This window comes from Ambystoma mexicanum, chromosome 10 (assembly GCF_040938575.1).
Source record: "Ambystoma mexicanum isolate Mex_15411 chromosome 10, UKY_AmexF1_1, whole genome shotgun sequence".
Classification (NCBI taxonomy): Eukaryota; Metazoa; Chordata; class Amphibia; order Caudata; family Ambystomatidae; genus Ambystoma; species Ambystoma mexicanum.
Window position 1 is genome coordinate 1,564,575,315 of NC_090932.1, and position 12,319 is coordinate 1,564,587,633.

The following is a 12,319-nucleotide window of genomic DNA, read 5'->3' on the forward strand; positions in this document are numbered from 1 at the left end:
TGCACTTAGAGCGCAATGTATTACCTTTTTGCACGTTCCACGATATAAATCACTTTGTATTCTTCCATCTGTGTAACCTGAAGCACTTACTGCAACCGTATTCATAAATTAAAAGTGCCTAGATACCTCTGGGTTTTGGGTGCTATATAAATGTCAAAATAAAATAAATAAATAGCTGGATAAACAAGTTTGAATTCTGTCAGTTGCAGGAGGCAACAGTGGTGGGACACCCTTATGGAAATGTGCCCAATGACATTGTTGGCGAATTTGAGGCACGTTTTGGCCTTACGGGGTGCAGCGCCACTGGTATGGTGAGGGTGACAAGCAAAGGAGGATACTTGTTGTCATGGGAAGCACAGGCAGACCTTGGAATTAGTTTTTATCCAGAGCATTCTAGTCATGTTCTAGTGGTGGAGGAAGGGGATGGTGATTGGCAAAAGATGGAGATAAGAAAATGGTATCCTGGTGTGTTCGAGGAGACGGCGGGATGGCTTAAGGGTTTTGTGCACTATATTAAGTTAAGGCCAGGGACCACTCCGGTGAGAGCTAATGAGAAGGTAATTCCAGTGGCTTTAAGGTCACAAATAGAGGGAGAAATTAACTGCATGATGAAGGAGGGTATCATATAGGGGGCTAAAGCTGCAGAATTAATGAGTCCGGTGGTGACGGTGAGGAAACCTAATGGTAGCGTGAGGTTGTGTATACATCTCACAGCTATCAACAAAAATACAATGCTGAATAAGTTTCCTATTCCGAAGATTAATGATCTACTAATGCAATTATTCGGTGCCTGTATATTTTCAACTATCGACCTTTGGGCTGCATGTCATCAAGTTCGTCTACATCTGGCATCCGTGGCTTTGACGACATTAATTATGCTTGTTGGTTAATATAGGTGCTGGAGAATGCCATTTGGTTTGATTTCGGCCTTGAGTGTGTTCCAAAGGATGATGACTACATTGTTAGTAGGGTTGAAGGGCGTATGCTGTTATCAAGATGACATAGTGGTCTGCGGAAAGGATGTGCAGGAACATGATGTGAGTCTGAAGGACATTTTAGGATGCTTGTGTGAAGCTGGACTAATAATCTCTCTGGAGAAGTGTACGTTTCGAGTGGAGAAGGTGCAACATTTAGGGCAAGAGTTGTCTGCTCAGGGGATCAAACCAATTGTATTGCCCACTTGCAGGAGTTGAGGAATAAGGCTGAGTTATCCTCTCATCTGGGTTTGATTGAGTATTACGGAAAATGTATCAAGAATTTAGTGGAGAGAACAAGGGGTATGAGGGAGCTGGTAATGAAGAATTCAACATTTAAGTGGAGTGAAGGGTGTCGCTCGAAGTTTGAGGATATGAGGCAAAGTTTGGTGACGGCACCCATGCTCAAAGGGTTCAAGGAAGATTGGGAGGTTCATTTGTTCACTGATGTCAGTGAAAAAGGTTTGGATTGTGTCCTCATGCAGCAGAAGGGTGGAGAACTGCAAACCATGGCGTTTGAGTCGCGGGTACTGGAGGATGCTGAAACAAGATATTCGGTTGTTGAACGGGAGGCCTCGGCATGCGAGTGGGGAGTGGAAAAGTTCAAGACTTATGTGTGTGTAAGGAAGTTCTTCATTGAGGCGGATCAAAAACTCTTTTTAATAGACGAGGATTAGAAGGAGTGTACAGAGGGATTATAAGGTGCATAATGGCAATGCAGGGTTTGGACTTTGAAGTTCGATACATTAAAGGTGAACTAAATGTAGTGGCAAACGCCTTGTCCCGCAATGTTCTAGGTGGTGTCGAAGATTCTGAGCGAGATTGTAAGGATGATATGGAGGGAGACACATTTGTGGTTAGTCGAATCGTAAGAGAAGAGGATTGGCGAGCACAATGTGAAAGGGATGCAGTTTATAAAAGGGTGACAGTTTGTTCAGAAAGGTTAGCCGGAGGAAGAGTTAGGAGATGACTACAAGATATACCAGCGAGTAAAAGATGAGCTGAGTGTAGAAATAGGATTATTAATGCGTGGACAACGAGTAGTTGGAGTGTGCAAAATGAAGGGGATAATCCGACAGAAATACTGGTGGCCTGGCATGGACAACCAAGTGGAAGAATTGTTGATGGAGTGTGAGGAATGTGTAAATAGTGATAAAGTGTTGATGACGAGAGTGCCACCCATATGCGTGGTGGAGCCACTATCTTCATTGTGGGATGTTATGGCAGTGGACATTCTTGGCCTGATTGCAGTGAGGGGAAGTCAAGGAAACTATGTGATAGTGGCAGTGCACATGTTGTCAAAGTTGGCAGAGGTGTGTGTCGTTAGAGTTGTTAGCTCAAGTAGGGCAGTGACATTTCTGGAGTTGATATTCTGGCGGGAAGGTTTTCCAAGAAAGATTATATCGGACAATGGTTCCCAGTTTGTAGTTTGGGAAATGGAGGAGTTCTTGAAGGAGAATGGTGTGCAACATGCTATGATAAGCTTTATACAACCCTAAAAGAATTCAGTGGTGGAGAGATTCTTTAGGACGTTAATGGATGCTATAAGGATCGCAATAGAGACAGGCAGAGATGAGGTGCGTGCTGTTATGGAAAGGGTGTTTCAGTACAGGTTGGCACCACATCAAAGCCAAATACAAGGTTAAATCCAGGTTGGATGAATAAGTACAAAGAGCAGAGAGATGGTGACGTAAGATGAAGTGAGGGAAATGATGCCGTTGAATCAAAGGAGCATTAAAGGGGTAGTTCACTCAAAGGTTTATTGTTTAAAAAGATGATCCATAATCAAAGATATATATTAAAAATATATATTTTTTTATTTCCTATGTAAAATTGTTGGAAAATGAGCCTCAAAGTCTGTTTTTAACACTACGAGGCTGCCATTTTGTTAAATGAAGCAGCCTCCTGTGTTCATGTTAAGCTCTGCTCTCGCTACAGTAATCAAGCAAAATCCCACTACTGGGAGCTTTTGCTTATTACTGCCGGAGAGCAGAGAATGCTGTTAGGCTTCTGCCCTGTGCTGCTGGTGAGTGCTGCCACCCCCAACCCCCTTTTTTGTGTGTTATTCCTGCTTTCCTGGGCTCCCCCGGCCTGGTGGAGCCTGGGAGACTGAAATCAAAAGTTCTGGCAATTATAAATCCCACGCTGTACGCTTTGTACTTATAATTGCCGTGCCTTTTGGTTTTTTTGGTTTTTTTCCAATACATTTTTATTAGGAATTTTCATTGAAACAGGTAAGAATTAGAAACCAACAGAAACTCCCTTCAAACCCCGCCCCCCATCCACCCTTCCCTCCCCCTCCCAGATTCTTCAGGTTAGCTGACAACTCAAGTTCAACAAATTAAATAGATACATTATACATGTTAAGGGGGTGCACCTGCACACGTGAGTTCACAGGTCCGATTCGTCCTGAGGGTGAACTATGCCCAATAGTTCCATCGCCTTGGGGCACCAGGCCCGGTGGGCACCCGCCTTTAGAAATGACAACAGGCTGGCCCAGTCCGAACTGAACCTCAAGTGAGACCCCTGGATCGAGTAGGAAAGCCACTCCATTGCCACCAGTGCCCACAGTTTCGCGACCCACTCATGTGCCTGTGGAGGGTCCTTTGAGTTCCACTCTCTAGCCAGGACCAATGCAGCCGACATCATCATTATCGCATACAGTTTGCGGTCCGCTCTGGTGGGCAGGGTTTTCAGCATTACATTAAGGCCTAGTAAGTCCCGCTCTCTGCCGCTGCTCTGCTGGAAACCTAAAACCTGAGCGATCGCCCGCTGGACTAGAGACCAAAATAGATCAAGTTTTGGGCACTCCCACCAAATGTGAGCCCAGGAGCCCACTGCGCCACCCTCCCTCCAACAATACATTGAAATCGTGGGGTATATTTTATTTAACCTGAGTGGGGTACGGTGCCATCTCAGTAACAGCTTCAACCAAATCTCCCGTATTTTAATAGATCTTGCAAGTTTCGGGATTTAGGACCACAGCCTGACTCATTCCTGCTCCTCTGTGCCCGACCCTAGATCCTGCACCCATATGCTTATGTAGGTCCTGGAGTGTATAGTTTCTTCCCGTTTTATAAGTTTATAAATGGACAAGACCACCCCTCTGTCTCACGTGTCAGTGTCTAGATATTTTCGAAAGTGGGTAAGGGAGCGAGAGCCCGTCTGCCTTACTGACGGATGGGAAATCCAGTGTCTGATCTGGAAATACGAAAACCTCTGCTTCTCCCCCACACCAAAGTCCTTCTTACACTGCTCAAAGTTTTTCACTTCGCCCTCCACTAGCATATCCCGCAGCATCCTGCAGCCCCCGTAAAACCATGGATCAAAGCTCGGCTCGTCCATGGCCGCTGGAGTGAATTGCGGGTTACCATGCAGGGTTGAGTACGGGGAAGGGAAGGAGGTAATCTGGGCTCTCACGATGGCTTGATCCCATGCATCCCCTGTCGTCAATGCTATTGCAGTACAATACATTCTGGTCGGCCTATCGTGCTTCGGCAACCAAAGAACACCCTCCAAGTCTTTACCCACTACTGCTCTGTCCATCGGCCTCCACACCTTGCCCCTGTCGGTCCTTTGTCAGTCCCTAATGACCCTAATCTGTGCTGCTAAATAGTACACTCGGAAGTCAGGCTCCCCTACTCCCCCGCTGTCCGGCAAAGCTTTCATAATGAATGCCGCAACCCTCGGTCGCTTTCGGTTCCATACAAACCGGCTAGTTATTTTTTGCAGAGCTCTGAAGTAGGAAGTTGGGACTCAGACCGGCAGGACTGTGAAATGATACAGGAGCCGAGGAAGGATTGCCATCTTTTAAGTGTTGATTCTACCCAACCACGAGATCTCCAGGGGACCCCTGTCCACCAACTTCGATTTCACCTTCTGAAGGAGCGGGGGGTAATTTGCTGTGTATAATTGCTCAACAGTCTTGGTCAGATGGACCCCCAGATACTTCAGTGAGGAATAAACCCATCTATAATTGTAAGCCTTCCTGAGGTCTTGGATTGCGCTGGCAGACAAGGTAAGGGGAAGCGCTTCAGATTTGTGGACATTGATTTTTAAGCCTGCTACTTGACCAAATCTGTTCAGCTCTCTTCCGACTGCCTGCAATGAGGTGATCGGGTAGGTCAATGACAGGATCATATCATCAGCAAAAGCTGCAATCTTATGGGCCTCGCCCCCAAACGGGAAACCCGCAATATCTTCAGCCTCTTGCACCGTCTCCAAAAACGGTTCCAGGTGGAGGGCGTAAAGGATCGGCGACATCGGGCAGCCCTGCTTGGTACCTCTTCCCACCCATATTGGGACGGAAACTTGGCCATTTTTTGCCAGTCGTATAACTGGGTTTTGATAGTTTGCCCTTACACGTGTAATAAAACCCAGGCCAAATCCCATTCGACCCAAGACCGCAAACAGGAACCCCCACTCAACCCAATCAAAAGCCTTCTCGGTGTCAATCGCCAGAATCGTGAGAAGAAGGGCCGGGATATTCTTTTTCCGGGACTTTTCGACCAGGTGTGCCAGTCGTCTGACATTATCAGACGTTTGTCTGCCTTTTATAAAACCCGACTGGTCGCTATGAATTAGTTTAGGGAGGATGGATTCGAGGCGATTGGCCAGGACTTTAGCATGAATTTTGGCGTCCACGTTTATTAGAGCAATTGGACGGTAGGACGCGCAGTCAGTCGGATCTTTGCCCTGTTTATGTATCAAGATTACTTTAGCTTCATTCATGGAGTTGGGGAGATTTCCCGTGGACCCTATGCAATTAAATAGTTTCGTGAGTATGGGAATCAACACTTCTTTATGGGTCTTATAAAATTCAGAGACATACCCATCAGGGCCTGGGGCTTTACTGGCTGGAAGGTTGTTAATGACTCTCCTCACTTCATCCGTGGTAATCTCAACTTCCAGCATGTCCCTATCCTCTTGTGATATACGTCGAACGCCAATATCTCGTAGATATGCTTCCTGGTCTGTGCTTTTGGGGTAGCTTGAACTATAAAGGGCAGCGTAAAATTTGGTGAATTCACCCTCAATGTCGGTGTTCGATGTGAGCAGGACCCCTTCCTCACCTTTTATTTTTAGTATTGTTTTGTCGCCTGCCTCCTTTCGCAACTTTCTGGCCAGCAAGCAGTCAGCTTTGTTGCCTTTGACATAGAACCTTTGTCGCTGCTGGAGAAGATTTCGTTCGGCCACTCTTGTTTGTATGAGGTTCAACTGACCTTGCACTGCCCTGTATTCCTTTTTCGTGGCAGCCTGCATCCTCGAGCCCATGCGAGCCATGACGTCCTTAAGTCTTGCTTCCCCTTGTAGTTCCTCCAGCCTTAGTTCCCGTTCCCTTCTAGCCTTGATTGCAATGATCCTGCCCCTAATTGTGGCCTTAAGGGCGTCCCACCATATCTGAGGAGTTGTGTCCTCCCACTTATTATGGTTGGTGTAATCAACTACTTCTTCCTCTAACTCCTTAACCAGGACAGGATCCATGAACAATGGGGCTGGGTATCTCCATTTCCAAATGGCTGGGGGACCCCTAGGCTTCGCCATTAACAGGATGAGTGGAGCGTGGTCACCAAGGGTGATCGCTCCTACCTCCAATGCTATTGTCCTTTCCAACAGTGGTTTCGAGACCCATACATAGCCTATCCGCGAGTGCGACCTATGCACATGCGAACAGCAGGAGTAGCCCTCCGCCTGCCCATAGAGTTCTCGCCAGGTATCCACCAGGGCCAAGTCTCGCATTTTCCTCACCAGATCCCCTGACGGTCCCCCCTGATTCTCCCAAGGGTCCCAAGCTAAGTTGAAGTCTCCCATTAAGAGGATGTTCCCCAGAGTTTTGCATAAAGGCATCTTGAGCATGATTGGGCGCATAAAGGGTTGCTACCGTGAAGAACTCCCCCTTCCGCTCGAGTAACACCACTAAATACCGTCCTTGGTTATCCTCCTGCATGTCCCTAATAGTCAGACCTGACCCGCCCCGTAGAGAAATTAAGACACCCCCCTTCTTATATGGTTGTGTGGCCTGTACCAGACGGGAGTATCCCCAGAATCTAATCCTGTGGGAGTCCGTTGTATGCACATGGGTCTCTTGCAGTGCCACTACCTGGGGTTGACCTGGGGTTGTTTGCGCTTGAGGAACCACTCCACCTTCCTCCTCTTAACCTCGGAATTGAGGCCGTTCACATTTAGGGAAAGAAACTTTAAGGCATCTACGCTAGCCATATGTCAGTTTCATAATGGACCTTCTGAGCCCTTTCTCATTTGTTGTTTGCAGCGTGAGCTCCAGCCATGAGCCCCTATTTGAGCTACCCAGCCCTGAACCCTGGATCTAAAATCCCCCCACACCACCAACTTCCCCGTCTCCCCCTTCTAGGCGAGATCGACTGGCACTCAGCCCCCCTCGTGAGTTCTCCACGAGAGCCGATCTCAATATCAAACCCAGAAACTTGCAATGCAGAAAAACCCATTCCCATTCCAAGACCCCCGCCAACCCCCTTCCCCAGACCTGAAACCCATTACAACACTAAAGAACTACCTGTCAACATCAACTGAACCGCTTTCGCTAGCGCCCTCCCCGGGCTCTAATCTAAGACTCAACACGACCATGGAATGTCTTATGTAGCAGTTGGGGGGCTACCCTGTCCCGAAGATCGATCTTGAGCTCTGTTGCTGGCGGGTTTCCTGGGAGCTTAGTCCGTAGCTCTCTTCCTTCCTCTCCTATGCTTAGTTGTAGAGCATTACCATGGCTTACGTGTAGCCGGGTGCGCCTCCGCCCCTCCCCCAGCAGGGGCGAGGCCTGGTCCTCCAGGCCCAGCAAGGCCAACCCCTGGTCGCAAGTAGTGATCTTATGATGGGAACCTTGCCAGCTGAACGACAAACCAAAGGGGTGGGCCCATCTGTAGCGAATCTGTTGGGATCCAAGGAAGGACAGGACAGGACCCATCCGTCACCTCTTAATTAGCGTAATCCTCGCCAGGTCTTGGTACAGCGAGATTTCCTGGCCATTGTAGGCGATGTGAGCGGCCCTTTTCGCCTTCTCCATAATCTTCTCCTTCATTGCATAACTATGGAAGGCCACCAACACATCTCACGGCCTGGATCCAGGCTCCGACCTCCGCGGACCCACCCTGTGGACTCTGTCAAACTGCATTTCTGAGTCCGAGTCAGATTCTAGCAGATCCACAAATATTACTTTCAGCACTGGGACCAGCTCCTGATCCTGGATTTCTTCCGGCAGCGATTTAACTCTGATGTTCGCCCTTCTTGACCTGTTCTCCAGATCTTCTGCTTGTAACTCCAGGTTTTGTGTGGCTACAGCCAAGGTTTCCAGCAAATTGTCCACTTTTCTTGCAACCTCTGTCAGTTCTTGAATGGCCCGCTCATTCATGTCCACTCTCTCCTCAACTTTATTCATATCCCTTTTAACTTCCCTTAGGCTTTCAGCCAGATCCTCTCGCAACTTGTCCATTTGCTGCTGCCCCGCTGCCGTGATCTTCTCCACCAATTCACCCATGAACTGTGAAAGCATAGCTTGAGTTATCGGCTTGTCTTGGACCTCCTGGGATAGCCCGGAGGCGTTCTCGTGTAAATCCTGGGCCGGCTCTTGTGCCACAGCCGTCTCCATATCTTTAGTCCAGAATTTTGTGAGAGGGCCATCTGTAGCTTTTTTGGGGGCTTTCCCCTGGGGTTGGCAGTCTTTTCCCTTATTCCTTGACATCGCTAATCAAAGTGACTGCACACCCCAATCAGCAAAAAACAGGGGGATGGTTAGTCGTCGAGAAGATACCTTCCGGGCAGAGGCGATGCGGGGGGCCGGACTGCTTGCAGGGGGATCCCGTCGTGCCCCGGATCGTATGGAGGAGACCCACCGTGCCCCGACCAGGCCTCACCCGCTGGCACGGAAAAGTACGCCCCGTCCTCTGGTGCACCAAAATAGTAGGTCCGTCTGCTAGCTCGGCCAGGGCACGGCGCAAAGCAAAAGCACCGGTTCCATCAGGGGCCAGGTTGTAACCCCGTACTCAAGGCTAATCGATTTCTTGCTTGGTGTCTGAAGAATCTAGTGGGGGTCCCCACTCCAAAGCTCAACAAATGTCCGCCAACGCTCTCTGACCTGGCGTTGCCCGGGTGCCTGCTCCCGATCCAGGGGCCAGCCTGGCCCGCCTGTGCTCTGTGCCTGGGGAAGCGCCTCCAACCTCAGGCCTCCGGAGCCTCCACACCCCCGCTGGTCAAGACTCTCAGGGGGGCACCCCACACACAGTCTCCTCTCACGCTCCTCACAGCGGCTCCCCAGCACCCCCTCGGGCCCTCACCGTACCTTCAGTCCAGGGGGGTCTGGCTCTCCCTTAGTCATCCACGGGCAGGCAGTGAAGGTCCGCGTCGGCCCCAACAATGCAGCGAGCCTGTGGCCATAGCTCTCCAGTCCCGCTCCAAGCGCCGCGGGACGCCTGCCTACCTCACTTGGCGTACTCGGCACTGAGGCGCCTCAAGAGGGGAGGGGCAGCAACAAGTTGGCGGGCCACCAGCCAAAGCCCGCCAGGCCCTCTCCGCGGACCGCAGGCTCCCTCTCCACCTCGACCTCCAGCAGGCAGCAACAGTCCAGTTGATCGTCTTTTCAGGCCTCAAGGGGGGAGGGGCAGCAACAACTCGGTGGGCCGCTGGCCGAAGCCGACCAGGTCTGCCCCACGGGCCGCAGGCTCCCCCACCACCTTACGTGATGAACGCGGCCCCAGCTCCGGGCTTCCAAGCCGCCGCAGCCCCGGCGCCACCGGCCGCGTCTCCTCCAGGGGCCGTCTCCTTCCTTAAACATCGGCCCCTGCTCCAATATCCCCCCGCCGCCCTGTCTGAAGGCCGGGGAGGGCTGCAAGTGTGGCGGACGGGCTGGCAATTATGTGCAGGACGGGAGCACGGGGCACAGCGTCCCCCTCGCTACGCGGCCATCTTGGAATCCGTGCCTTTTGTTTTAAATCTCCTGGGGTCCCCCGGACCGGGGGACCTCAGGAGACTGAAAGCAAAATTCCAAGCAATTATAAATACAATGCTGCACGCGTTGTACTTATAATTGCTGTGCCCTTCGTTTTAAGTCTCCTGGGCACTCCCAGGCTGGGGGAGCTTGGGAGACTGAAAGTGAAAGTCCCAGCAATTATAAATACAATGCTGCACGTGTTGTATTTATAATTGCTGTGCCTTTCATTTTAAGTCTCCTGGGCTCCCTCGTACCACGTAGTATTCATAAATGCTGGTACTTTCGTTTTCGGGATCAGAAAACTTAAAACAAAAGTTGTAGCAATTATGAATATTTCGGCAGCGGGCCGCGTAGTATCCATAATTGCTGCTACTTTTTTTAAAGTTTCTGGCGGCATAGTATCCATAATTGCTGCAACTTTTGTTTTAAGTTTCCGGCAGCGTAGTATCCATAATTGCTGCAACTTTTGTTTTATGTCTTATGTTTCTCGTGCTCTGGAAACTTAAAAAGAAAATCACACCAATTATGAAGACTCCACCGGCGGCCGGTGAAGTACTTATAATTACTGTGCCTTTCATTTTACATTTTCTGTGCTGCGCTGGATCTTGGGAGCACAGGAAACATAAAAGGAAATTCAGGCAGTTATAAGCACTGTAGCAGCTTCCTCTCTTCGTGTTAAGCCCTGCTCCATGGCAGCAGTAAACAAAAGATCCCAGTAAGGGGCTTTTGCTTGATTATTACGGCAAGGGCAGAGCTTAACATGAACAGAGGAGGCTGCTTAATTTCACAAAAGGGATGCCCCCATATCAAAACTGCGTGGATCATTTCCCAACAATTTTACATAGGAACTTAAAATATATATATTTTTATATATATTTTTGATTATGGACCATCTTTTTAAACAATACAATTTTTGAGTGAACTACCCCTTTAAGGAGATGTATGACAGAGAAAACTGTGTGAAAGACATTCCAATGCCGAAGAGGAAATGATTAAGGTGAAATTGGTAAGGAGAGTGGATAAAGGCATGTCAAAACATTCAAGGCCCATGAGGGTCGAGGAAGATATAGGGAAGGCAGTGCAATGGGGAAATGTGGAGTAAGGAGAGAGTGGCCGTCTTGCAGGGTGGTGAATGGTTGAGACCTTTTGAAATCTGTGAAGGTGGTTGATGAGTATGTTATGAGGAAAAAGAAAAAGACAGCTTTAATAAGGGTAGGAGGTGTGTTATGTTGGAGTTTAAGCTGAAAGTAGATATCACACAGGTACTAAATGTAGTAATGTATGATTTAACTTACATTATTTTGTTTCCTTTTTGTCTTTCCTTTTGTTTAATTTTGAAGTTGATGGAGAGTTCAGATGATAGAATTAGAACATTCAACGTGGAACTTTGTGGTATCTGTTGAGGGGTTGGAATGTATTGTTTCAAAAAGGATGGGGATGCTGGAGGCGAAGGGGTTGACTGGGGCTACTTAAGCTGTGGCTTGAATAAAGAGAATGCCACCAATTTAAGAAGTGCAACGTGTTCTTAAGGTAACTCCAGGCACAAGCAATCTTTACTAACCTTCGGGATGACTGCCCTGGAATGACTGGTGGCTTGGAAAGTCATATTCAGTTGTAAGGTATGCCGGACCTATGACTGCCTCAACCCCGAACCCACTGCCCTTGCATGATCTAACCCATACAGAAATCTGAAGATATTTAAACAAGTAAATGCCTCTGAAAGATAATATCACTTACTTCAGAGGCATGGCAAAGAGACGGGCTATGGTGCGTTAGAAATAGATAAATAAATAAATAAATGTTATGAAAAGAAAAGTACTGCAATCAGAGTATTATAGGATGAACCCACCTACAGAAATTCGAGCCTCTAACACTGCCAGCAGTATGCATGACACCTGCCCTGAAAGGGAAGAGGGGCGTTACACACCGTGTCCATTCAATCCTTGGGCTCTCTCCTGAGACTGCCAAGTGACTGTATGTCTCGGGAGGATAGCTCAGGGGCAACGTGCTCGCCTTGGAAGCAAAACGACACATTCGATCCCCGGGTCTGCGCTTAGAAATCTCTGGGTATTAAGCACGTTATAAATAACCTATCATATCATATGTGACCACAACATGTGTAGCTAATTGTATTGTGTTGTATTTATTATGTTTATATAGCGCTTTCATCCAATGCTCTTCTGAGATGGGCCAGAACATTCCCCTGGAAAAAAGCAATGCCATTCGTTCTTGGCCTTCCTAATCTTATATCATCAATGCATGTGTGTTGACAGGAATATGTTGATAAATTGTTATTTGTACGAAGTCATGATAACCACTAACTTTCTGAGCTAATGGATTTCTCCCTGTGCATTACTATCAAGAGAAAACCTGTAAAAGGAGTCTG